The sequence below is a fragment of the Sminthopsis crassicaudata genome, chromosome X (assembly GCF_048593235.1).
Source record: "Sminthopsis crassicaudata isolate SCR6 chromosome X, ASM4859323v1, whole genome shotgun sequence".
NCBI classification, from domain to species: Eukaryota; Metazoa; Chordata; class Mammalia; order Dasyuromorphia; family Dasyuridae; genus Sminthopsis; species Sminthopsis crassicaudata.
Window position 1 is genome coordinate 47,469,960 of NC_133623.1, and position 23,340 is coordinate 47,493,299.

General features: G+C 42.5%; 1 protein-coding gene across 17 annotated transcripts in view; it reads left to right on the plus strand.

Annotated features, from left to right (window-relative positions):
* The window catches only part of ENOX2 (ecto-NOX disulfide-thiol exchanger 2), a 273,360-nt gene that overhangs the window by 78,128 nt on the left and 171,892 nt on the right, over nt 1–23,340 (plus strand). For 4 of the 17 annotated variants that reach the window (XM_074278306.1, XM_074278309.1, XM_074278310.1 and 1 more), the window contains exon 2: nt 3,293–3,392. The exons of the other annotated variants lie outside the window; for them this stretch is intronic. The gene's annotated coding sequence lies outside the window, so the exon portion shown is untranslated. The remainder of the gene's footprint in view (nt 1–3,292; nt 3,393–23,340) is intronic. 17 annotated transcript variants of the gene reach the window in all.

A 23,340-nucleotide genomic window follows, 5' to 3' on the forward strand; every position in this document is an offset into this window, starting at 1 on the left:
TCTCTTCCCCTCATTTCCTCAGGCCTATGCCCTCCTATAAGAGAAGTAGTGCAAGTGCTTACTATCCTTGCTGTACAGATGGGGAAACTGAGGCTAAGGGAAGCAAAGTGATCTGCAAGGACTTGGTGCTCCTAGCTTCTAGCTATTCTGAGACAGTCTACCCTTTCAATGCTGTCAGTGATGATAGAATGGTGGTTTCCAAAGTTTGGTCTGGGTAATCCCCCAGGAGGCCCCAAGGCTTTTAGTGGATCCAAGAGTTCAAGTCTATTTTCATAATAGTACCAAGATATTTTAATTTCTGATCTGGTAAATATCTATCTATATCTCCCATGTTAACAAAAAAAAGTACTTAACAAATTTTCAGAGTGTGAAGGGATCCAAAAAGAAAGAAATTTTATTTAGAGGTCTCTTCTCCCCTCTGATACTCCAAGACTTTGCTCTCTTTAGTTTACTTCTGTTGTGTAGTCCCTAGAACTGTTTTTTTTTAACTCAGGACCCCCAAGAAATTGAATTGACTTAATGAAAATGCTTAGATATTCAGTCAGCTAATAAATGCTACTGACTGGCTGACTGGCTTCCTCTTTGTACATTGAATTTGGGGTTCTTTGTAGCCAGACTTTCGTGTCCTTCCACCCATCCAACCCATTTACCTAAGTAGGATCACCATGGCATGAATTGTTTGGATAGGCCCATTAAGGGATCTCTGAGATCATCTAGCCCAACTCCTTCGTTTTTAAGATTAGGAAACTAAAGCCCAACAAAGGGAGGTGATAGGTTCAATTCCTCATAGTGAGTTAGTGGCAGACCAGGACTTCTGATTGCTAGTCCAGTGTTGTTTGCACAATTCAATGCTGGAGGTTTCCATTATTAGGATCAGGGCCTCGGGCACGTGGTCTTAAGTCCACAGTGGAAGTGAGCCTATTCTTTGAATTTTATAGACCAAAGTATGGCAGTTGTATATGGCTGGAAGGATTAGTGTGACCTTCTAATCTGTTCTTACAGACTCAACAAGTCAACCTATCAGGTGAAAGCATATGATGATGAAAAAGACACTGTTCTTGTCTTCAGAGAACTTAGAAGGTAATTGTTGGGATACAGAATGTTGACAGTTACACATGATAAAGGTAGAATGTGATCAGTGTAGAGGAGAGTGCCAGACCAAGAGAAGGAAAAAAGGTAGAGCAGAGCAGCAGGGGCTGATGGGAAAGAGAGGCCAGAGAGACTTGGCTCTGGCAAGGCTGGGCCTGGCTCTCACCTCCTCCTAGCTGTGTGACTGTTGCCAAATCACTGCACTTCTCTCCACCTCAGTTTCCTCATCTGGAGCATGGGGACACTTTATTACCTAGCTTACAGAATTGGTGGGTGGAAAATGTTTGGTAAACTCTAAAGCTGCTGGAAGTGGGAGTTCTTGGGAGTTCTTTCTAACTTGGGCTGAAACCTTCCCTAGATGTTATTTTTCCTATTAAAGTCTGAACTCCTTGAGAATAGGGAGTATATTTCATGCTAGGAGATGAGCATGCAAAGACCCAAATATAGTAAGTTACTGCTTTCAAGGACTTAATATTCCAGTGCAGGGAGGGAGTAGAAATAGCATGGAGACAGATAAAGAAATGCACAATATATAAGAAGTCATTTTGAGGAGAGGTATTAGCAACTGTAGGGCTTTTAGTGGATCCAAGAGTTCAAGTCTATTTTCATAATAGTACCAAGATATTTTAATTTCTGATCTGGTAAATATCTCTCTATATCTCCCATGTTAACAAAAAAAAGTGCTTAACAAATTTTCAGAGTGTGAAGGGATCCAAAAAGAAAGAAATTTTATTCAGAGGTCTCTTCTCCCCTCTGGTACTCCAAGACTTTGCTCTCTTTAGTTTACTTCTGTTGTGTAGTCCCTAGAACTGTTTTTTTTTTAACTCAGGACCTCATAAAGAAGAGCTGAGCCTTGAGGAGGTAGGATTCTGAATAGTAGAGATGAGGAGAGAAGCCATTCCAGGCATAGGGTACAAGTAGTGCAAACGTCCAGGGGTCCAAGAGGCAGCATGTCATAGACTAAGAATAGCAGCTAGGCCATTTGATGAAAATGAGGGGTATGTGAAAAGGTTAAGTAGGAGCCAGGTCGTGAAGGTCTTTAAATGTCAAGGGTCAGTTAGGTGGTTCTGCAGCAGATAGAGCATCAGGCCTGGAATCGGGAAGGCCTAAGTTCAAATCCAATCTCAGATACTTATTAGCTGTATGATCCTGGACAAATCACTTTATATTGTTTGCCTCAGTTTCTTCATCTGTTAAATGAGCTGGAGAAGGAAACAGCAAACGACTCCAGAATCTTTGCCAAGAAAACCTCACCTGGAGTCACAAAAGAATCAGATATGAATGAATAATGCAAGAATAAAATGTCAAACATAGGGCATTTGTACTTTGTCTTAAAAGTAATAGGAAGTCTGTGGAGCTTTATTTTTCGGGGAATGACAAGGTCATCTGTGGGCTTAAAAATGTCAGTTTGGTAGGTATGGATTCAAGAGGCAAGAGACTGGATGTAGGGAGAAAAATTAGGAGGGACTGAAGTAATTTAGATAAGTGCTGAGGTGGGCCCGAACTAATGTGGTGGGCTTATGAGTGGAGACAAAGTGATGGATGGAGGGGATCTTGTGGAGGCAGAATGGATGAGACTTGGCAGCTGAATGGGTATAAATGGAGAGGGAGTGAGATAAAGACAATAGTGGAGATGGACTCTTAGGTGTGAGCTGGATGGTTGGAAGGGTGGTAGTTCTCTTGCCAGAGAAAGGTAACTTGGGAGGGGGTGAGGGGAGGTTTTGAGGGGAAGCTGAGTTCCATTTGGGATGTGTCACATTTGAGATTCTGCAGGACATCAGCGTCAAAATATCCAGCAGATAGCTGATGATGCAGGACTGGAAGCCAAGAGGGAGGCTTGATTGTTGATTATATAGATCTGAGAATCATCTGCAAAGAAGTAATCATTGAAACACAGTAGGAGCCGATGAGGGTACGGGGTGAAATGGATGACATGACACAATCTAGCACAAGAGATTGCGGAGTGGCCAGAAAGGTGGAAAGAGGACCAGGAGAGAATAGCATCTTAAAAAAGAAGGGAGAAACTGTCCAGAAGGAGGGGTCACTGTTGTCGAGTATTGCAAAAAGGTCGAGAAAGAAGACAACTGAGAAAATGCTGTTGGATTTGGCGATTAAGCGGTCACCGGGGACTTTGGGAGATGTTGGAAGCCAGTGGTCATTGAAACGATGGGTAGAGAAAGCTTTTTTTTTTCTCTAATCATAGGGTCATATCCTAGATCTTGAGCCCGGAAGCTTTCATAGGGAGCAGATTGACCAACCTCTTCACTTCCCAAAGGAGGACGCAGAACTTCAGGAGGACTTGAGTGAGTTACAGAAGTGGATTCTGAACCCAGATCTTCTGGCTCCAGAGCCACTATTTTCTCTTCTCTATCACTGTGTCTTTTAAGGGAAAGAGAAGATAAATATGAAATAATAATAGTTAAAATTTATAGTGTTTACTATTTACTTGGTACTATGCTAAATGTTTTAGTTATCTCTACTGATCTTACAACAGCCTGGGGAAATAGGTACTTTTATCATCCCCATTTTACAGATGAGGAGACTGAGGCAAAGACTGGTTAAATGACTTTCTCAGGGTTGCACAGCCAGGGAATGTCTGAGGCCAGGTTGGAACTCAGGTTTTCCTGATTCTAGGTCCAGTGCTCTATCCACTGAGCCACCTTGGTTATTGTTCAGTCTTTCAGTCATGTGCAACTCTCCATGATCCCATTTGGAGTTTTCTTGACAAAGAGACTGGAGTGGTTTGCCATTTCCTTTTCTAGTTCATTTTCCAGATGAGGAAATGGATACAAACAGGGTGAAGTGACTTGTTTAGGGTCACATACTTAGTGAGTGTCTAGGGCTGATTTGGATTGAGGAAGATGTCTACCTGACTCCACTCCACTGTGCCATTTAGTGTCTAAAATGATAACTTGAGACAGCGATAGGCTTTGTTGAAGGTTTTGGATGCATAGAAGATACGTTGCCTATAACTGTGGGGAATTCAGCAAACATTCAGGACTAACCGGATAGTGGCGCTTGATCAATATTTGTGGAATGAAGGGTATGGAGCAGTGTGGCAGGACCTTTGCACATTGCCACTGGAAATAAGACATTCACATCCTCCAAGATCTCCTCATCTAGAAAGGGGATATCCGTTACTCCATCGAAGGGTCGAGAAGGAAAGGAATCAGGAAAAGAAGACTGAGGTAAGGAGAGGAGCAAATGAAATATTTTTCATGCAAACACAGTCATCTTAACTCTGGATCTGCTCATTAAAAAACGGACCGGGGAGCAATTGGGCCTTGCCCAGATTGGCCATGGCTCCGGTCTGATATTGATCAGTAGGGCAGTATGGTTTCGAGTCCCTCTGTTCTGTGTCTTTCCCTTAAATAGGCTTCTGATGTCTATGTGCTAGGCCCCCAGATGCCTCCGGCAGTTTTCAATGAGCTCTGCGGGTCCACTTTAGCCTAGTCTGTCTGGGGAGGAGAGGAGAACCAAGGCTAACTCTAGCCCTTGATTGATTGAGGAGGCAGCTTTGGAATACCCAGCTTAGCAATTCTAAGGGCTTTGTGTCTGGACGTGTGAACCTTAGTTAAGCTTTGTCCTAGGTTTTTCCGAAGCAGCTGGGGCTTTGGGTCTAGGAAGACATTAATTTGTGTCTCCAGGGGCTGTACATAAATCGTGATGCTGAGAAAAGGATTTTTCTTTTTCCATTCAGAGCCCAGCAGGGAGGGGAGGGCAGGCAGGGAGCGGCTCTGTTTCTTTGTGTGCCTCCCAGCTCCCCATTACAGTTTAATTGACAAGAAGGAGAGCATTGTGTGGCCTATTACTGAATTTGAGATGCGCCATTTGTTTGCATGGCATGTTCTTGCGATCAGCTCCTTACTTCTTGAAGAAGCTTCTCATTTCTGTACCAGGATGATGCAGATACCACAGTTACGCTAGATACCACCATAAAGCTTAACATTTTAAAATTAATTTAGGGCTGCTTTCTCTTTTTCTTACATTAGTCACATTTGGGGCCAACTCTCCAGTCGGCTCAATGACAATATAGCAAACATATACTTTGTGCTTAGGACTGTGCTGCATCCTATAACATAATTTAAGTAAAGGAGTTCAGGTGAAACAATTCCTGCTTTCACGGAGCCAACACTGGCCTTAATTGGGTCTAGTTATGTAGCTTTCTAGAAATAGCACTATTTCTCTGCCCTTCAGCCTAGGAAAGAATGGATTAAGTAGTAAAGCAGATGACAAAGGGCCAGGCCCTATCCCTTCCCCTTACTAGTTTGGAAAAGTCCCATCCCTATTCTGTTCCTCAGTTTCCTCCTTTGTGAAATGGAGGAGGACCTTGGACCAAATGACTTCTAAGTCTATTAACATTCAGCCAAAGCTGGCGTATTGTCTACAGAAGTCAGATCCGCCATCCTATGTTAGTTCTTTTGTCAAAGAACTATTAAATTCCTACTTTATATGCTAGGCGTTTGGCGGAGGGGGGGGGTTAAATGAGTTAAACTCCCTCAAGGAGCTTGCACTCTGAGGCTATAGGGAAACTACCACAAAGACAGCAAAAGTAGAACCAACTGTTCTGGTCTGCTGAGAATTCTAGAATAACCGTAGCAGAACTGGAAGGGATCTTTGTGATCACTGAATCCAATCACCTCATTTTAGAGAGAAGGGAGGGGGTCCAATTAACAATGGCAAGTGAATCAGGACTTGCGATCTCCTGACCTTTTGCAATATCAGATGCCGTAGTGACCCAAGATTTCATAAGAGATTTAGAGCTGGAAGGGATCTTTAGAGGTCTCATTTTACAGGTGAGTCAAGTGAAACTTAGAGAAGGAGGAATGACTATTCTCTCCTGCCCCCATCTCTTTTGGTTGGGGAAGTTCTGCTCCAGGTGCACCGTGGCCCATGGGATCTGTGGATGTCCCCTCCCATAATGCTGATCATAGCCCAGTAATGCACACCAGATGTGGTGTGGCTCTTGTCACTCTCCTCCCCTCAGCTCTCCAATGGGAGGGAAGGAGGCTTCTGCCTATGTGCTGGTGGGGGAGGGAGAAGAGAAGGCTTCCTTACATTCTATTGAATTTTCTTGTACCAATACAGCAAACGTGGACTGTCCATCGATTGCCCCATACTCTCTACATGACGGCCCCATCATTTTTTCTGGCTGTACATTTCTCCGATGACAGGCTTTATAGTGCTTCTCCTGTGTAATGTAACACGTTGCAGCCTGCTAACGCCTATCACATAAAATCTGACCAAAGGGCACAGCAGTGTAAGGAAGGAGGATTTCTTTCAATTCCTTCGCTCTCTATCTGACAACTTTTCTCTTGGATGGGTGCATCTTCCCAAGGCCTTTCGAGTTCACTGAATTGGTTCCGTGTCAAACAGGGAAGGGATTGGCTTCCAAAATAAAACATTTGGGTGCATGTTTATTTTAAAATAGATATGTGTATGAGGGGAAAGGGCAATATGTATTTTTAATCTCCAAGAGGGATGTTCTATAGAGGAACTGCTCTATTTTGTCACAAGCCATTCTATGATGCCATTGCCAAGAAAATGTAGTAGGGCACATGAATAATGAATCCGACATTAGGTGCTCTCATTTAGGTTATGCATCACTTGAAATGCCACCTTCCCCATGAAGCCCTCCTTGACTTTCTCTGGTTTGCCTCTTCCCCCCTTTCCTCATTGGAAAGATCTTTGCTTCCTAGAAGCTCACCTGATCAGCTCAGTGACAGTGAGTGTGATTTCTTTTTCTCTTTGAGTCTCAACTTTCATATCTGTAGAAAGGGGCCAGTGCACAGACTCTTTATTTCTCAGGATTATTGTGAGCAAAGTGATAGAGAAGTGAGATTTGCTGCTGCTGTTGCTAGAGCTTCTGTTACTATGACCAGCTCCCCCATGCTTCTAGTAGTCTGTTTTGAAATAAGCTTCTTTTCCTCTTCCCCTTCTAACTAGATTGTAGTTTCCTTGAAAGTAGGAGTCAAGACATGACTTCATTGAATTTCCTCTCTGTACCTGGCTCTGTGTTCTATACACAGTAGGCTCTTTTTTTACTTTGTAAATCTTTTTAAAGTCTGAGGGTTTTTCAAATGTTATTTTTATTGTATACTTCCCCCAGGCATTATTCATTGATAGCTATTATAAATATGAAGTGTTTTTTAAATTTTATTTTTATTGCATACCTCCCCACCCACTGAGAAGGCATTATTCATTGATATCCATTATAAATATTAAGTCACGCAAAACATATTTTTACCCGTTCTAGGGTGGGGAAGCTAGAAAAATAGAAGGAGGGGAAAAATGTGTCAGTCTGCACTGTGAGTCCATCAGTTCTCCATCTGGAGGTAGTTAACATTTTATATCATGAGTCCTTTGGTTTTATGGGGGATCATTGTATTGATCAGAATTACTAAGTCTATTACAGTTGATTATCTTTACAGTATTGCCATTACCGTGCACATTATTTTCCTGGTTCTTCACACTTCATTCTGTATCAATTCATAAAGGTCTTTCCAGGTTTTTCTGAAACCGTCCCCTTCATCATTTCTTATAGTGCTATAGTATTCCATTACATTCATGTGCTGTAACTTGCTCAGTCATTCCTCAATTGATAGAAATCCCCTCAGTTTCTTTTTTTTTTCACTACAAAAATGGCTGTAATTTTCTACATATGGGTCTTTTTCCTTTTTTTAATCTCCTTGGGGTATATATCTAGTAACAATATTATTTGGTCAAAACACATACACAGTTTTATTAGTCCTCTGGGCTTAGTTCCAAATTGTTCTCCAGAATGGTCGGACTAGTTCACAGACATGGTAAATTCTTAATACTTTATTTTTATTTGAAGAGATAATCAGCCTTAATGAGCTTATCCAGGAAAATACTTCAGTATTTATCGTTTACTACTTTTATTCCCCTGAAAGTAAAAGGCTGGTGGGAGGATTTTTAATGTACAAACCATTGATGTCAGTGATGAATTATATCCTTTGGAGAATGTGAAGGAGTACCTCTCCCTTTTTCTTTGAGGTTCTTTTCTATTGACTACAAATCTCTATAGGTTCCCCTTGGTATTACTAATTTTTATATGGCTCGTTTTTTTCTGAATAGATTATAAGTTGAGCCTGAAGATTTCTGCTTTTCTCCTTGGCAGTGTCTACTGAATTTCATCAAAGTAAAGATGGTGTTAATAGGTCGCTTCCTGAGAGGGTGGCAAGCAAGCTTAGCCAGGATATCAGCCTGACAGCTGAAGTCCTGTTTCAGCAATAGACTTGTGCAATGGAAAAAGGGCCATCTTTAAGAATGTCAAAGTGTAAAAGGGAATCAGAGCACATAGATGTTAAGAGCAGGAAGGGACCTTAGAGGCCATTGTTATCCCTCTTTTTCTTACAGTTGAAGAAACTAAGACACAGGGAGGTTAAGTGTCAAGGTCACATGGCTAGAAAGGGTATGAGGTTGAAGCCTCCAAATCCAATGTCCTGTCCACCATACCATACTCCTTTAGGATACTCCCCCCAGAAGACTGATGGGACATGTTTACTTTCCATTGGTTGATCATCCCTTGAGCTCACTACATGTCTGGCCCACCTTTTTTTGTGATGATGCATTTCTTTAATATCATCCTTTACACCAGGAGTTTTGAACTTTTCTCTATAGACTTTCAGAATCATATTTACAAAATTATCCAATGAAATGCATTACTTCTAAAAATCTACCCACAGGTTAGTGAAAATAAAGATGTATTTTTTCCCATCCACGTTTATAGATCTACTGAAATCTATCCATGGACTACATTCCCCCCTTTAAGAACCCCTGCTTTACACCCTTTCTCTTGCATAATTCTTGTTTGTGATGTGATACTAGTAGCCTGCTCAATTCTTTGAGTCACCCCCCCCCCCCATGTGCTGCTGTCTGGATGCCTTCCCGTTGCTCTTTGGGTGAGCCTTCTCTTCCGTTCTTCAGAAGCTTGACTTCTTCCGGTGCTTTGTGACTCACAACCGTACAGCAATTCTGGAAGGATACCATCTATTATAAATTGCACGTCTCTTCTTAAAAATATAATAACGAGGCCACATGGTGTGGCAGATGGAGAGCTGGCCATGAACACACACCTACACATGCACGTGGCACACACATACAAACACACAGACAGACAGGCTGCCTATGAGTCTCTGAGCTAGTCACTTCACCTCTAAGTGCCCCCAGGCAGCAGTCTAAGACTAAGTAAGTTGTAGAGCAGATGCTAGCTGATCTGTTGTGGTAAAGGAACTTTCCTCACCAGGAATGGTAAGGGCCCTTGAAGCAACAAAATCACCAATTCTGGTTCCAAAAGAACAAGAGCATGAGGAGGGAGTAGTAGTGAAGCTCTGGACTCAGAGGCAAAGAATATGACTTCAAGTCTGGCTCTACCACTTAACAAAGTCACCCTTTCTAAACTTCAGTTTCCACATTTGTAAAATGAGGATATTATTTGCTCTGCTGCATAGGGTTGTGAGGAGAGCATTTTGTCTATCTCAAGACGTCTAAGAAAAATAGGATGGTATTGGTATTATTGTTTTGAGTCTATAAGCTCCTCCAGCCCCATTCCCACCTCTTTTGGGGGGAAATCACTCTGCCATCTACTCTGAAAGTTTCTTTTCCTCTAGGGCACACGGCCCAAGAGCTCAGGACTTATGGTGCCCAACCTCTATTTCTAATTTATGACAGCACTTATTGTTGGACCTTGAGCAAGGTTTTTAACCCCATAAGATAAGAACTTTACTTTGCAAATGAGGAAACCTAGTCTCAGGCAGAGGAAGTGACTTGTTTCTTCTTGCATGGTTAGTGTCAAGTCAGGTGTCCTATCTCCTAGTTCTGTGCTTTTTGCCCCCCTCTAGGTGGGAGCTTCCTATTTGGGATTTGAACACCAATCAGAACTCCATAAGTGGTGGTGCCATTTGTAGGAAACTCTTCACGAGAGCTCATATCCTACCGAGATTGAAAGTTTCCAAAGCTGCAGCCTTGCTCAACAGCCCCAGGATGTAAGATGGATGATTATTATTACCCCAAGTTTTACAGGCAACAAAATCGAGGCCCTGAGAGGTAGAACTGGAAGTGATAGCATCAGAGCTCCTATAGAGTCAGTGGGGCTCTCTTAATATCTGCAGGTATAAAAGTTTACTTTTTCCCATAAAGCTGTTTAAATTGAAAACAAAAATCCATTTCTATTTTTAAAATTCTGTGAAATGCTCTGGGGTTCCAGTAAGAGTGCTGTGGAAATCCACAGATGGCTTTTGTAATTGGCCAATATTGAAGAACACAAAGGTGCCTGAATTAATGGAAGAGTGACATCACCACAGGACTGGAAAGGGGGGAAACATATGGTGGCTTAATGTGAGCGCTTAATAAGATAAAATGAGAGGCAGAATCGGAAAGTGGGGATGAATTCATTTGGATTCAGAACTCCTGAAATTAGCCAGCAAAACATTAGTGCCTAATCAGCTCTTGCTAATGGATTTCACAGAGTCATGGATTATTAGATGTGGACAGAACCTTAGAGACTATCAAGCCGTTCCTCTTTTTCTATTGAGGGGGAGACTGAGGCACAGAGAGGGGATGGGGTTTCTTCAAGAACACATCAGGAGTGACCAGCTCACCTGTTCTCTTGACTCTTGGTCCCCTGTTCTTTCCATAGTCCCACTGGTAGAGTTCTTCAACTCAATGGTTCCTCCTTAGCTGGGAGGGCCCCGTGCTCTTTTTTTTTTAACCTTTTCTCCCTCTGACTGGGGCTTGAGAGGCTGTAGCTGGAGATGCAAACTCTCAGGTAACCCAGGGAGATGGCTTTCTGTGTACGGGAATGGTCCAGAAGAGCCTGTGGATTGGGTGACATCAGCCTCGGGGCCTTGTAGTTTTCAAAATTCCTGTGTGTGCATTTTCATCCCATTTGGACCTCATAGCTATCTGGTAAGGTAGACAGGAGAAAGAAATATCCCCATTTTATAAATAGGATACCACTGCTGGAAGATGGCAGAGTTGGGATACTGTGTCAGTGGACCAGGGAGAAAGCCAATATAGCAACTGCTCATCAACCTTAAGAGGCCAAAAGACCAGATCCTTCCATCCTAGTTAGCTTTAATCTGAATGAACACTGTCTTCTGAGAAATGGACCCAGCAGTGAAACCTACAGCAGCGGTCTTGGTCCTACCTCTAAACTACCTGTGTTGAAAGCAAGTCACTTAATATCTCTAGATTCAGTTTTCCCAGCTATAAAATAAGTTTTAAAAATGTTTAAATAATAGTTTTTTTATTTTCAAAATCCATGCAAAGATAGTTTTCAACATTCACCCTTGCAAAACCTTGGGTTCCAAATTTTTCTCCCTCCTTTCCCCCCATCCCCTCCCCTAGACTGCATATAATCCAGTATAACTTAAAAATGTGTAATTCTTTACATTTTTCATGATGTATAAGAAAAATCAGATCCAAAAGGAAAAAAAAAAACAAGCAAACAACAATAACAGAATTTTAATCAGGTTCTGGATGTGCCAGGGAAGTGTTGTGAGCTAAATACAGCATGCAGCTTCTGGCTTAAAGCACTTAGTGGTTAAGTGACTTATCCAGGCTCACACACCGTTACACATATGAACTTAGATCTTCTTGGCTCTGAGGTTGGCTCTCTATTTATTTCACCACAATGCTTCTAGCAGCCATTTTTATCAGGCACATAAAACAATAGCTCTCAATTTGTGTCGATTTTATAGTTTTCCCAAACACTTGCCTCTTGGCAGCCCTACGAAGTAGGAATTGCAAATATTATGATTCTCATTTTTTAGAGAAGGAAATGGAAACCCGTTAAGCCAGAAAAAAGGGAGGTGGCCAGATTTTCAGACAGGTCAGAGGCCTGGTTCAATCCTTGTTCCTAAGTTCTCTTCAGATTGGTTTTATCAATTGACTCAATTGATATGTCACAAAAATGTAAATTACTCATTGAATCAGTGAACCAGTTAATACTGCTTAACTCTGGGAGTTGTTACCTTCCTGGCACTTCCTCATATAAAGAGGATTCCTATTGGAAATGTGCAGCTTTGTTTCTACCCACACTCCATTTTGAGGTAGATGCTTTGGGAAGAGAACTTGATCAACAGGCAGCTTCTTTTTATTGGGACCATGAACCTCCCTGTGATGTTCTATTTCTTCCACTGCCTCCCTCAACCCCTACTGCTCAACTGAGGATGGCTTTTTTTAATGATCCTCTTTATTGCTTATTTATTTTTAATTTTTAAATTTTTTTCTACTTAATAGTATTTTATTTTTTCCAATTACTTTTAAAGACTCATTTTTGTAAGATGTTGAGTTCCAAATTTTTCTCTCTCCCTCCCTTTCCTCCCTCCAAGCAATCTCATGGGTTACAATCATTTTAAACGTATTTCCACTCTAAGTTTACTTTGTGAAAGACAAATCAGAACAAAAGCAAAAAAAAAAAACAATGAGAAAGAAAAAAAACCTAAAAAAAAAGTGAAAATAGGAGGCTTCAATCTGCATTCATTTGGAAGATTTTTCAAAACAACTATTTGTGATTTCATAAAAGACAGTCAAAATTGAGCAGCTTTAATTAATGCAGTTGCCCTATTCCATTATGAAGTATTTCAGCTCACCCTGTTGTTCTGTGCTGAGAAAGTTGCATCAAGTAAGAGAAGTTTGTAGCACACTAACTGTAGATGAGGAGGCTGAACAAAATTCGCTACAATAACATTTAGACTCCAAAGTCCTTCAGAGAGAGTCTAGGCTCATGCCTCCAGCCTCAAAGTGCCTATTATTGTATTCCCCAAACATTTCAAATTGATTTAAAAATATTTCTCTAGTGAGAAAAAGAGTAAGTAGTTCATTAACTAATTGCTGCTCTCTTGGGGCCATAACTGGGCAGCATGGAGCAGTGGAAGGGGGTGCCCCAGGACCACCAGCCCATCCTTACATATTTCTCATCAAAATGGGGGACTGGGCCAGCTTGTCTTCCAGACCCTCCCAGCTCAGGATTTGGGACCCAGAGGCAGCTCGCCTCTTCTTGGGACATTTCTGTTTTCTCCTGAGTAAAATGATGACAATAATCCACTGGCCACCTTAGGTTGGAGATGGTAAAGCACCCCAGACCGAAGGTGCAATTTATTCCTGCTCCCCTAAAAGGAGGGGGCTGGGGAGGTAGAAATGGAGAGGTACTTACTGGCTCTCAGCCAGAATACTCATTCCTTCCTCCTTTTTTTTTTTTTTGCTTTGTTAAAATAGACTCCTTTCCCTTATAACAACTCTGTGAAGTCAGAAGTGAAAGTAAAATCCCCAAACAATCAGTAAACATTTCTTAAGTACACACTAAGTGTCAGGGCCTCTGCTAAGTGCCAGGGGCTACAAAAGAACCAAAGTAAAGCCCTGGAGGAGCTTAAAGGGGGAACAATAGGCAACAAATGTTACAAACAAGCTGTATGTCAACAAATGGGGAAAGCATTAATAGAGAAGGCTATGGAAGGAAGAAGGGTTTGCAGAAGATGGTTTTTAGCTGGAACTTAGCCAACTCATTAATCTCCATCTTAGAAATGGGAAAACTGAGACTTTCTCAGCTGGTAAGTGATAGAGCTAGATGTGAACTCTAGACCTTTGCTCTAATTCCAAGGCATTCTCCTCCCTACCCCATTACCCTCCATGCTATTGTTCCTTTAGGACTAGAAGTGTGATTTCCTTGCTTTAGGGCGCTCCTGGTGAGGAAAGTCCCTTAAACCACAGCAGATCAGCACCTGCTCTAGAGCTTCCTAGTCTTGGACTGCTCCTGGGGGTCCTAGCTCAGAGATTCAGTGCATGTGCAGTGTGTGTATGTGTGCACATGTGTGTAGGAGACCAGCTCTCCCCACCTGCTGTAGCATGTGGCCTCCTGTTATTATCACTGTCATGTTAACAGGAAAGACAAAATACTTGAGAGAGGCTGGATTCTGATAGTGATTCTGGGTAACTTGGGAACCATGGAATACTGTCCTGTGGTCTTCCTAGCTAGAAGTGCAGTGGGCCCTCTCAGGCCCTGGCCCACTAAGCAGCTTCCTTCTGCTGGCCTGGCCCCCTGCTGGTGAGGGCTGGCTTTATCAATGCCATCTTTCATGTGGACCCCAATATTAGGCCTACTGCAGCTCAAGAGATCCATCGTCCTCATCTCTGAGGAGCAGGGATTCCTGGCCTGAGCTGTCGTTCCTGGACAAGCTTCTAATGGAGGGGGGCAGTGGGAAGGGGCGGGGCAGCCATGAGCAAGCAACATCCCATTACAAACAAGTGGTGGTAGAGGAGAAATGGTATGGAGAAAATCATAAAAGAAACCAGAGTGGGCTTGACCTGTAGTGAGAGCTGCTGAGCAGCTCCCGTTTTCACTGATAGTCTGGGGATGGCATTCTAGAAGACAGGGCCCTGGAATTAGGGTCATGAAGAAGTGAGTTCAAATCCCATGTTCGGCACTTACTTAGTGAGTCTTTAAGCTCTCTCTCTGCTTGATATCCCCCACTCTGTGGACTCCACAACCTCTAAAAACACACGTAACACTATTTTGGATCCCACAGCCCTGTCACAAGAGAATCTGAGGAAGGTCCCCACCACCTGAAGCAGGTCTGCGAAGCGAGTACCACTGACACTGCAGTCCCAGGTGGGTCGGGAGTGTGGGCCCACTGCTGTCTGCTGGGGAGTAGGAAGTCGCCATCTGCTCCTTCCCTTGCTTAGTGGCTCCAGAAGGCTTCCTGCGTTTATGTCTCACTGCCTGCCTGTCAGGTGAGGAGGTAAGCAGTGGTGCAGAACAAATCTGGGGGAAACCCCAACATGCAAACCTGTAACTTCTCTCCCACCTGATCCTCATGCTGGCACAGCCACCAGTTGAAAGCCAGTCAAGCTGTTTGGATGCTGTCTCTTGTTCAGGGAAATCACTGATCACTTTGGCATGGTGCTCTCCCCAAAGGAGCCCAAATCGAAGGCTGCCTTCTCCAAATTGTTTGAGTCCTGTCTGCCTTGTCGAAATGACATGAGGTCTTTATAAAACTCCTGGAACGATGGCACTCCTGGCCTTCAGGCTTTAGTGGGGAGGTTATGTAGCAGCCATATTCACTGAGCTGACAGGAAGTCCAAGGCACCATCCCTGGGAGAGAGGAGCCAAATTATTCTCCCCGTTTGATAGAAGGGAGACTGTATTCAACATAACCAACACTTGGGAAGGGCTTGGGATACAATGAAAGTCTTTGCTCTTAAGGAACTAGAATAGGGATTGTATAATGGAAATAATTCTAGATTTGGATTCAAATGATCTGGCCAAGGAACTATTTTAGCACCCATATTGTTCTCTTAAATGGATCTAATAATATAATAATCATGACAGGAGCTTTATAATAATCATGACAGGAGCTTCCATTTTCTTAGGGCTTTTCAGTTTACAAAGTGTTTTCCTCACAGCTGCCCTGTGAGAAGGTATGATGGATATTATTATCCATTTTTGACAACTGAGGAAATGGAGGCTCACGCTGCCCTGTGAGGAGGTAAGATGGATATTATTATCTACTTATGACAACTGAGGAAATAGAGGCTCCAAGAAATAACTTGCCCAAAGTCACAGAGCTAGAAAGTCACAGGACCAGGATGGGAAGCTAGGCCATATAGCTTCAAATACTAAAAGCAAAAAACAAAAATCTGGTACTTTTGCCAATATTCTCACTTGTTTAGGTGACTGCTGGGAAAATGAAACAAAGGGCTGTCGTGTGACTACTCGATATTCCTGTTTTATGAGAAAGAAAACCGAGGTTCAGAGAGGTGATCTGATCTAGTCACTGTCATCCAGCTAGAAAGAGGCAAAAGCATCCCAGTCCTTCAAGGCTCCTAATTCTAGATCCTGAGGCTTCTCCCACTACCTTCTTCTGTCAAGTGCAGCTTTGGACTCACTGAAGGCCTAGCCTGTGTCCCCAACAGCTAGGTGACAAGTTCTGCTGTAAGGATCCTGCCCCCTACCGCCTTCCCCCCCAAACAGCTAGGTGACAAGCTCCTATATAAAGATCCTGCCCCCCAACAGCTAGGTGCCAAGTTCTGCCGTAAGGATCTTGGCCTCCCCCCTAGAAGATCTGCTTAGAATGTTGTTCCTCCTTACCATCCCTTCTTGGAATCCCCTGCTCCCTTCAAGGTTAAGCTTAACCTGTCAACAAGCTGTTCTTGATCTTTTACTATGCACCACATATTGTGTGAAGTTCTAGAGGCACAAAGAAAAAGGAAAACCAGTTCTTGTCCTCAAAGAGCTTACAGCCTGATAGTACCACAAGAACAGCCACAGACAGGATAAGTACAGAGTAGCTGGGGGGTAATTCTTGAGGAAAAGGTGCTTCCTAGCTGGGGGGAGCATGAAGAGTCTACTGCTTATGGTGGGTCTGGAGCTGAGTCTTTAAGGAAGCCAGATATTCAAAGAGAGGGAGAGAGCCTCCCTGATTCCTCATGTCATAGCACCCCCACCTCCACCGTTGTGTGCTTATTTATACACAAGCATATTGCACCCTAGCTCTTCCACTGGGCTGGCCAATTCCTCAAGGCCAGGGCTGATTCACAGTACTATTTATACCTACAATACCCAAGGGAGTTCCTGGCACATAATAGGTGTTTCATAAATCTTTTGGCTGGACCCATAGTGCATTTCTGCTAGATTGTACTAACCCTATCAGCTGGTCAGACATGGCCTATTCTGCCCTCCATTAAGCCAGGCATTGGTGAAATGGGGGGGGGTAGAGACGTGCACAATAGACATAGAAGCCTCTATTTGTCCAACTCTCCCAAGACTTTTAAATCATCTGATCGGACCAACCTCCCTCCTTCCTCCCAAAAAGATATTTAAAGATAATATGGGCAATGACCCACCAAGAAGCACTAAAATGTAAGAATTCTTACACAAGCAACCAGTTGTAACTTTCCCCTCAGTAAGCAAGTTGGAAGAATTCTTTTGAGGGGAGGGTTTAATATGTGTTCCCTTGCTTTTGTAAAACTGATTAGTTTTTTTTTTTAATGATAGAACTTATGGTATATAAATGTAATGGAATATTATGGTTCTATAAGAAACAATCAGCAGGATGATTTCAGAAAGGCCTGGAGAGACTTACAGGATCTGATGCTGAGTGAAGTGAGTAAAACCGGAGAATATCATACACGGCAGTAACAAGATGATGCAATGATCAACTCTGTTGGTTGTGGTTTTTTTCCATCAATGAGGTGATTCAGGTCAATTCCAACAGACTTGGGATGGAGAGAGCCATCCACATCCAGAAAAGGAATAGGGGACTGAATGTGGATCAAAACACCTTTGTTGTTGTTTGCTTGGTTGTTGTTTTTTTTTTCTCATTTTTTTCCTTTTTGATCTGATTTTTCTTGTGCAGCAGGATAATTGTGGAAATATGTACAGAAGAATTGCATATGTTTAAGCTATCACTTGCTATGTAGGGGAGGGGAGAGGTGAGGAGGGAGGGAGAAAAATTTGGAGTGCAATGTTTATGCAAAGATAAATGTTGAAAACTATCTTTGCATGTATTTTGAAAAATAAAAAGTTGTTAAAACTTATCTAGAAACAAAATTTTAAAAGTGATAGAACTTGTACATTTTCCTCTTCTTGGGATGGATTTACACTTTTAGGAATTCATTGATTGTTCTCAAATATTAAGTTTTCAGAAAAGTTAATACATGTGTCTAGTTGTTTTTTAATCCCATCCCTTCCCCAATTTTTTTTGGATACTGGCTCTCCCTCTTGCACCCAGGCTGCAAGTGCAGTAATCCCCCATAAGGCCAATTCCCCTGTTGCTTGAAATTTCAACTTGTTCCTTTTGTAATCTGGGATGGTTCATTTCTCTTTAAGCATCCAGGAGACCTTCCCCTCCATACTGGGGGCTCATATTTGCATGAGGCTTTGTGAATCAGCACACCCTTTGGGTTCAATCCCTAGCAGCTCAAAGCTTCAGACCTTAGTCAGCCTCCTAGCTAGCAGAGATTACAGGTTTGTGGGCACAATTCCCAAGGAAGCCCACTTTTTTAAGAAATAGGGGCAGGGGGCAGTGGAAAGGCTCTGGGATTTAAGGCCTGAGTTTAGATTATTCCTCCGACTCACTATCTGTGACCTTGAATAAGTTATTTACCTTTCTGAACTTCCATTTTTGGAGGGTTTTTTCGTTTGTAAAACTCAGGGGTTGGATCAGATGCCTTTGAGGTTCCTGTCAGCTTTAGATTTGTGTTCCTAATTAAATACATCCAGTTACCTGAGCATGAAAAGCCAGATTATGAGAGAAAATTGTTCATGCTTGAGGAAGGTTTACGAAATCTTGCCTAGTACAGGTAGTCTTGTGTAGCCTGATAATGGCAGGTCTGAGCTCCACTGTGTTTGTGTAAGCAAGCTGGGGCTGGGGGGAGACTTCAGATTGGTCATTTTCTGTCAATTATTGGTACTTGAGTGTTAATCAGGCCACAGAGGGGTCTAGTGAGGCACAGAATTTGGTTTGTTTTTCAAGCCAATGGGCACCCATTCAAACAGTTTAATATTATTAATGTCTTATTGAATACCAGAGCTGCTAGTACAATTCCTTGATTTTAGACAGGAGCAGTTTGAAACCCAGTGAAGGAGTTGGTGGCAAGCCAGGGTTGGAGCCCCGCTTTCCTGAATCCCAGCCAAGTGCTCCTATTTTTTGGTACAAGGCATTTGGGTTAAGTGAGTTGCCCAAGGGGCAGCTAGGTGGCGCCGTGGATAGAGCACACCAGCCCTGAATTCAGGAGAACCCGAGTTCAAATATGGACTCAGACACTTAACACTTATTAGCTGTGTGACCCTTGGGCAAGTCACTTAACCCCAGCCTGGGGGGGGGGGAAGTGACCTGCCCAAGATCACACAGCTAATAAGTGTTTTGCACTCAGGTCCTCCTGACTCAAGCATAGATGCTGACTGTCCACTGTGCCAGCTAGCTGCCTCCAAGGTGCCCTTTCCCTTGTGTTTCTCTACTTAGTGAAAAAATCATAGAATCCTCGAATCAACATCAGGAAGCAACCTTAAAAGCCATATGGCCTAAGCCCCCCAGAAATGGAAGATCCTCTTCTGATTGAAGAGCCTTTACTTTAATGCTTTTCCTCCTTCTTCCCCACAAAAAGTAATGAGAATTTTCCTACTGGAAATTGTCTTCCCTTTCTTTTTGATTCATTGACAGACTTGTTGGAATGCAGCCCCATTCTCCTTGCCCACCTGAGTTACTGGATGAGTTTTCTTTAGAAGTTAATTGCAGCCTGATTTGGTTGTGTTCAATATCATCTCTATTACCACAAACAGGAAATTGCGTTTCCTGAATTTTGATTGGCAGGGATGGCTCTATAAACATTATTGAAAGATATTAGTACCAGTGTATGTATGGTGGAGGGAACCTTACTTCTCTTCTTCATAAAATCATCCTTTAGGCTGAAAGCATTTGAACTTGTTTTTTCATTGCCTGGGACGGGAGTGGAGGGTGTAGAAGGGAAGCTAGAAAAATCAGAGGTTGAAAGGAAAGCAGAGAAGTTTCTCACACCAGAGATGCCCCATTTTGAAATCCCTTGCTGCTCCGATATTTCTCCAATTTCTTGTAAATAATATTTTATTTTTTCCAACTGCATGAAAAAGATAATTTTCAGCATTCATTTCTTGTAAGATCTTGAGTTTTAATTTTTTTTCTCCCTCCCATCCCCTCTTCCCAAGACAATAAGCAATCTGATATAGATTATACATGCACAATCCTATTAAATATTTTTCCATATTAGTCATGTTATAAAAGAAATAGAAAAAACCCACAAAAATAAAGAACAGGCAAAAGTAAAACATAGTCTCCTATCTGCATTCAGACTCCATAGTTCTTTCCCTCAGTGTGGATAGCATTTTCCATCATAAATCTGTTGGAATTGTCTTAAATCATAGTATTGCTGAGAAGAGCTAAGTCTGTTAAAGTTGATCATCGCACAGTGTTGCTTTTACTGTGTCGGATGTTCTCCTGGTTTTGCTCACTTCACGCAACGTTAGTTCATGTATGTATGTCCTGATTTTTTTGAAATCTACCTGTTTTTTTTAATAGCACACAGAATGCGATATGGTGTGTGTTGGTATATGTTCATATACTATCACTTGTTCAGCCATTCCCCACCTGATGGGCATCCACTCAGTTTCCAGTTCCTTGCCAATATAAAAATGTCTACTACAAACATTTTTGCACATGTGGGTTCGTTTCCCTCTTTTATGATTTCTTTGGGATATAAAGCCAGTAGTAACACTGCTGGATCAAAGGGGATGCACAGTTTGATAGCCCCTTGGGCACAGTTCCAGATTGCTCTCCAGAATGTTTGGATCAGTTCACAACTCTACTAATAATGTATTAGTTAGGATCCCACACTTTCATTGAGATCTCTGGTTTGGGTCAGGTGAACTGCTAACCTACCCAGTGAACAATTAAAAGGATGATTTTAGGGCAATTATAAGTTCAGGAGAAATGGGAAGAATAACTCATTTCAGTAGCATTTGATGATCTACAAAGTGCTTTCTTCATAGCAACCTCTTGAGTCAAGTGATATATCTTATCATACCCATTTTATAGATTAGTAAAAGAAACTGTGCTAAAGGACCCCCACTGTTTCCCAGAGTCATATAGAAAGGGACAGGATTTCAGCCCAGCTCTTCTGCCTCCAAATTGATCCATCTTTTCCCTGCACCATTTTCTCCTCCTAAGTAATATAAAATATTAGTGTTTAGTGGGCTCTTAGATTATCTAGCCCAAGATTCTCATTTTACAGATGAAGAGACTGAAGGCCCAAGAAGGGATGGGATTTTCCTGAGATCCCCTGAATTTCAGGGGAGGCCTCTGCAGGGCAGCTCCCAGAAATCTGACCAATGGTAAAGAAGCTCAGGCTAGACCTGGGGAGAAGAAGAACCAGCTTCCATGGCTCTCCGGGCCTTCAGATGAGATAAGGGCCCTCCGAAATTTGTGCCCCACATTCCATCATTCTGAATGACTTCATTATTGATTTGACCCAAGAATGAGTGTATGTTGTACGTGAGTACAGTGGATGGAGTGGGAGAAGGGGAGGAATGGGCAAAAGGCTCCAGACCCCTCGGTGTGATTTTTAGGACAAATTCCCTCTCCCCCTTAGCTTTAGTGGCCTTGTGAAAAGGTAGCCAACATCTCTACTGTAGAAGGAAGGCTTAGGTTAGATGGCTTGTTCTTTAGCTAGGCTCCCCATTCTGAGCCTCAGTTTCCTCCTCAGTAAAATAAAAGGGTTGGAGTGCCCTATGAAATAGCCGAGTTTAGTCTGTAAGCTGAGAAAAGCAGCACAAGGAAAATACTCAGCTTTCTAAGCAGAGTCTGTTTGTTCCCAACATCATTCTTCCTGAATTCCCAGAGCATAGTGGGTTTTAAAAATGTTTTGTTGATGTTTTTCACATCACTTGCCTTTTCCCTTCATCACTGTCCCCCTCTTCTCACTTCTTCAGCCAATGGAGTCTTCCCTTGCAGTGACAGAAATAAAGTACAATGGAGAGCCTCAGATTTTGAGAGGTACTCAGCTAGGTCGGGATGACTCTTTTGCTTGGACACGTAGAGACGATATGGAGGGAATGGGCAAAGAGCCTCTTGTGGGAAGTTGAGGGAGGAAAATGAATGGAAATGAAAACTTTTTATATACCCAAGGTAGACTTTGGGCAAGATGCCTGGCACAAGGGCTGGCTCTATTCCAAATTGGAAGGCTAGAGATTTCATTAGCATGCCTCTACTGTTGCAGGTTGGCACCTTCTCTGCAACCTTGAACCATAAGAGATACTTAGAACCCAGTGGGAAGTGAAGTGACTTGCCCAGTATCACTTGCCCAGCTGCTATGTACTACAGGACTAGAATCCAGGTCTTCCTGGCTCATGATTTGAAACGTGCCTTCTGAAGTACTCTTAAGCCTGTACTGTTTTTGTCCCCGGGACGAAAGGTCTTTTGGTGAATCCTCTAGGTCTTTATATGTTATCATAGTTAGCAGCATATATCCCATTACTATAGTAATTTTGGGTCTCCAAAGTGCTTTCCACCCAGCATTGGGGTGAAGGAGGAGGGTAGTGTATTTTTATTCCCATTTTGCAGAAGAGAAAACTAAAGCTCAGGGTAATCATTGCAATTGGAACCCATGCCAAATGCCAGGTGTTTAATCTAGCATTAAGGAATCAAGAGATGCTGCCCAGTGCCCAGTGCAAAAAAAAAATGGCTCCAGAAGGGCTAGGTTCAAATCTTGGCTTTGCTTGCTTCCTTTGCGACATAAGGAAAGGAACTTCTTTCTTTGGGCCTCTATTTCCTCCTCCTTAAATCAAACAGGTTGTAGCAGAGGACATCCAGATTCTCTTTCAGCTTTAAATACTGTGACCTTTTGGGGGGCGGTTAGGGTAGGGTTGAGGGTGAATGTATAGTCCAAGCCCTTAGAACCTTGAATATCCCTACCCACCCCTTCTATGTTCTCAGATAGGAACCAAAAGAACCTTGGTGAAGGAGAAACAACATTGGCTCAGGCATCAACAGAGGTAGAGTCTAGTACAGCCTCTGTCACTCGCTCATTACTGGTATAGACTCAACATCTCTGGCCCTCAGTTCCCCCTTCTCAGGGTCTATGATTCTATGAACTTTTTATATCTGAAAAAATGAACAATGGTCTCGGCTTCAAGGGACTGCATTTCCAAACTCAGCTTTGCTATTGACAAGTTGTGGGATCTTCAACAAATCCATTCCATCTCTGGGCCTCAGTTTTCCCATCTATATGATGAGTGTGTCAGATTCGGTGAACTCAAAGGCCAAACTTTTCTGACACTGTAGAAATGGGTGGTTTTTTTAAAGACTTTCTTTTCATTTACTTTTTCATTGGCAGATTTTATTCAGACACAGTACTCACTTCCTTGTGGACTCCGTGTCCCTCATGGTTATCATCCTTTCAAAAAGTAGTTATAACTAACAGCACATACAGCTTCCCATTCTTCTAGTTGACAACTTTTCAACATTTTTTGTTGATATCTTTTATTTGCCTTCATTTCCTCAATATATCCCTCCCCCTTTGCTTCCCAGAGAACTATCTCTTACCATAAAGAATAAAAAAGAGAATAGAAAAGCAGTTCAACAACACATTAGTGAACACATCAAGCAAAATCTGACAGTCTATGTTGTGCTCCTCACCTCTATAAGTACAGGAGAGTGAGAGGTCTTATGTTCCTTTTTTGGAGCCAAGCTTGATCAT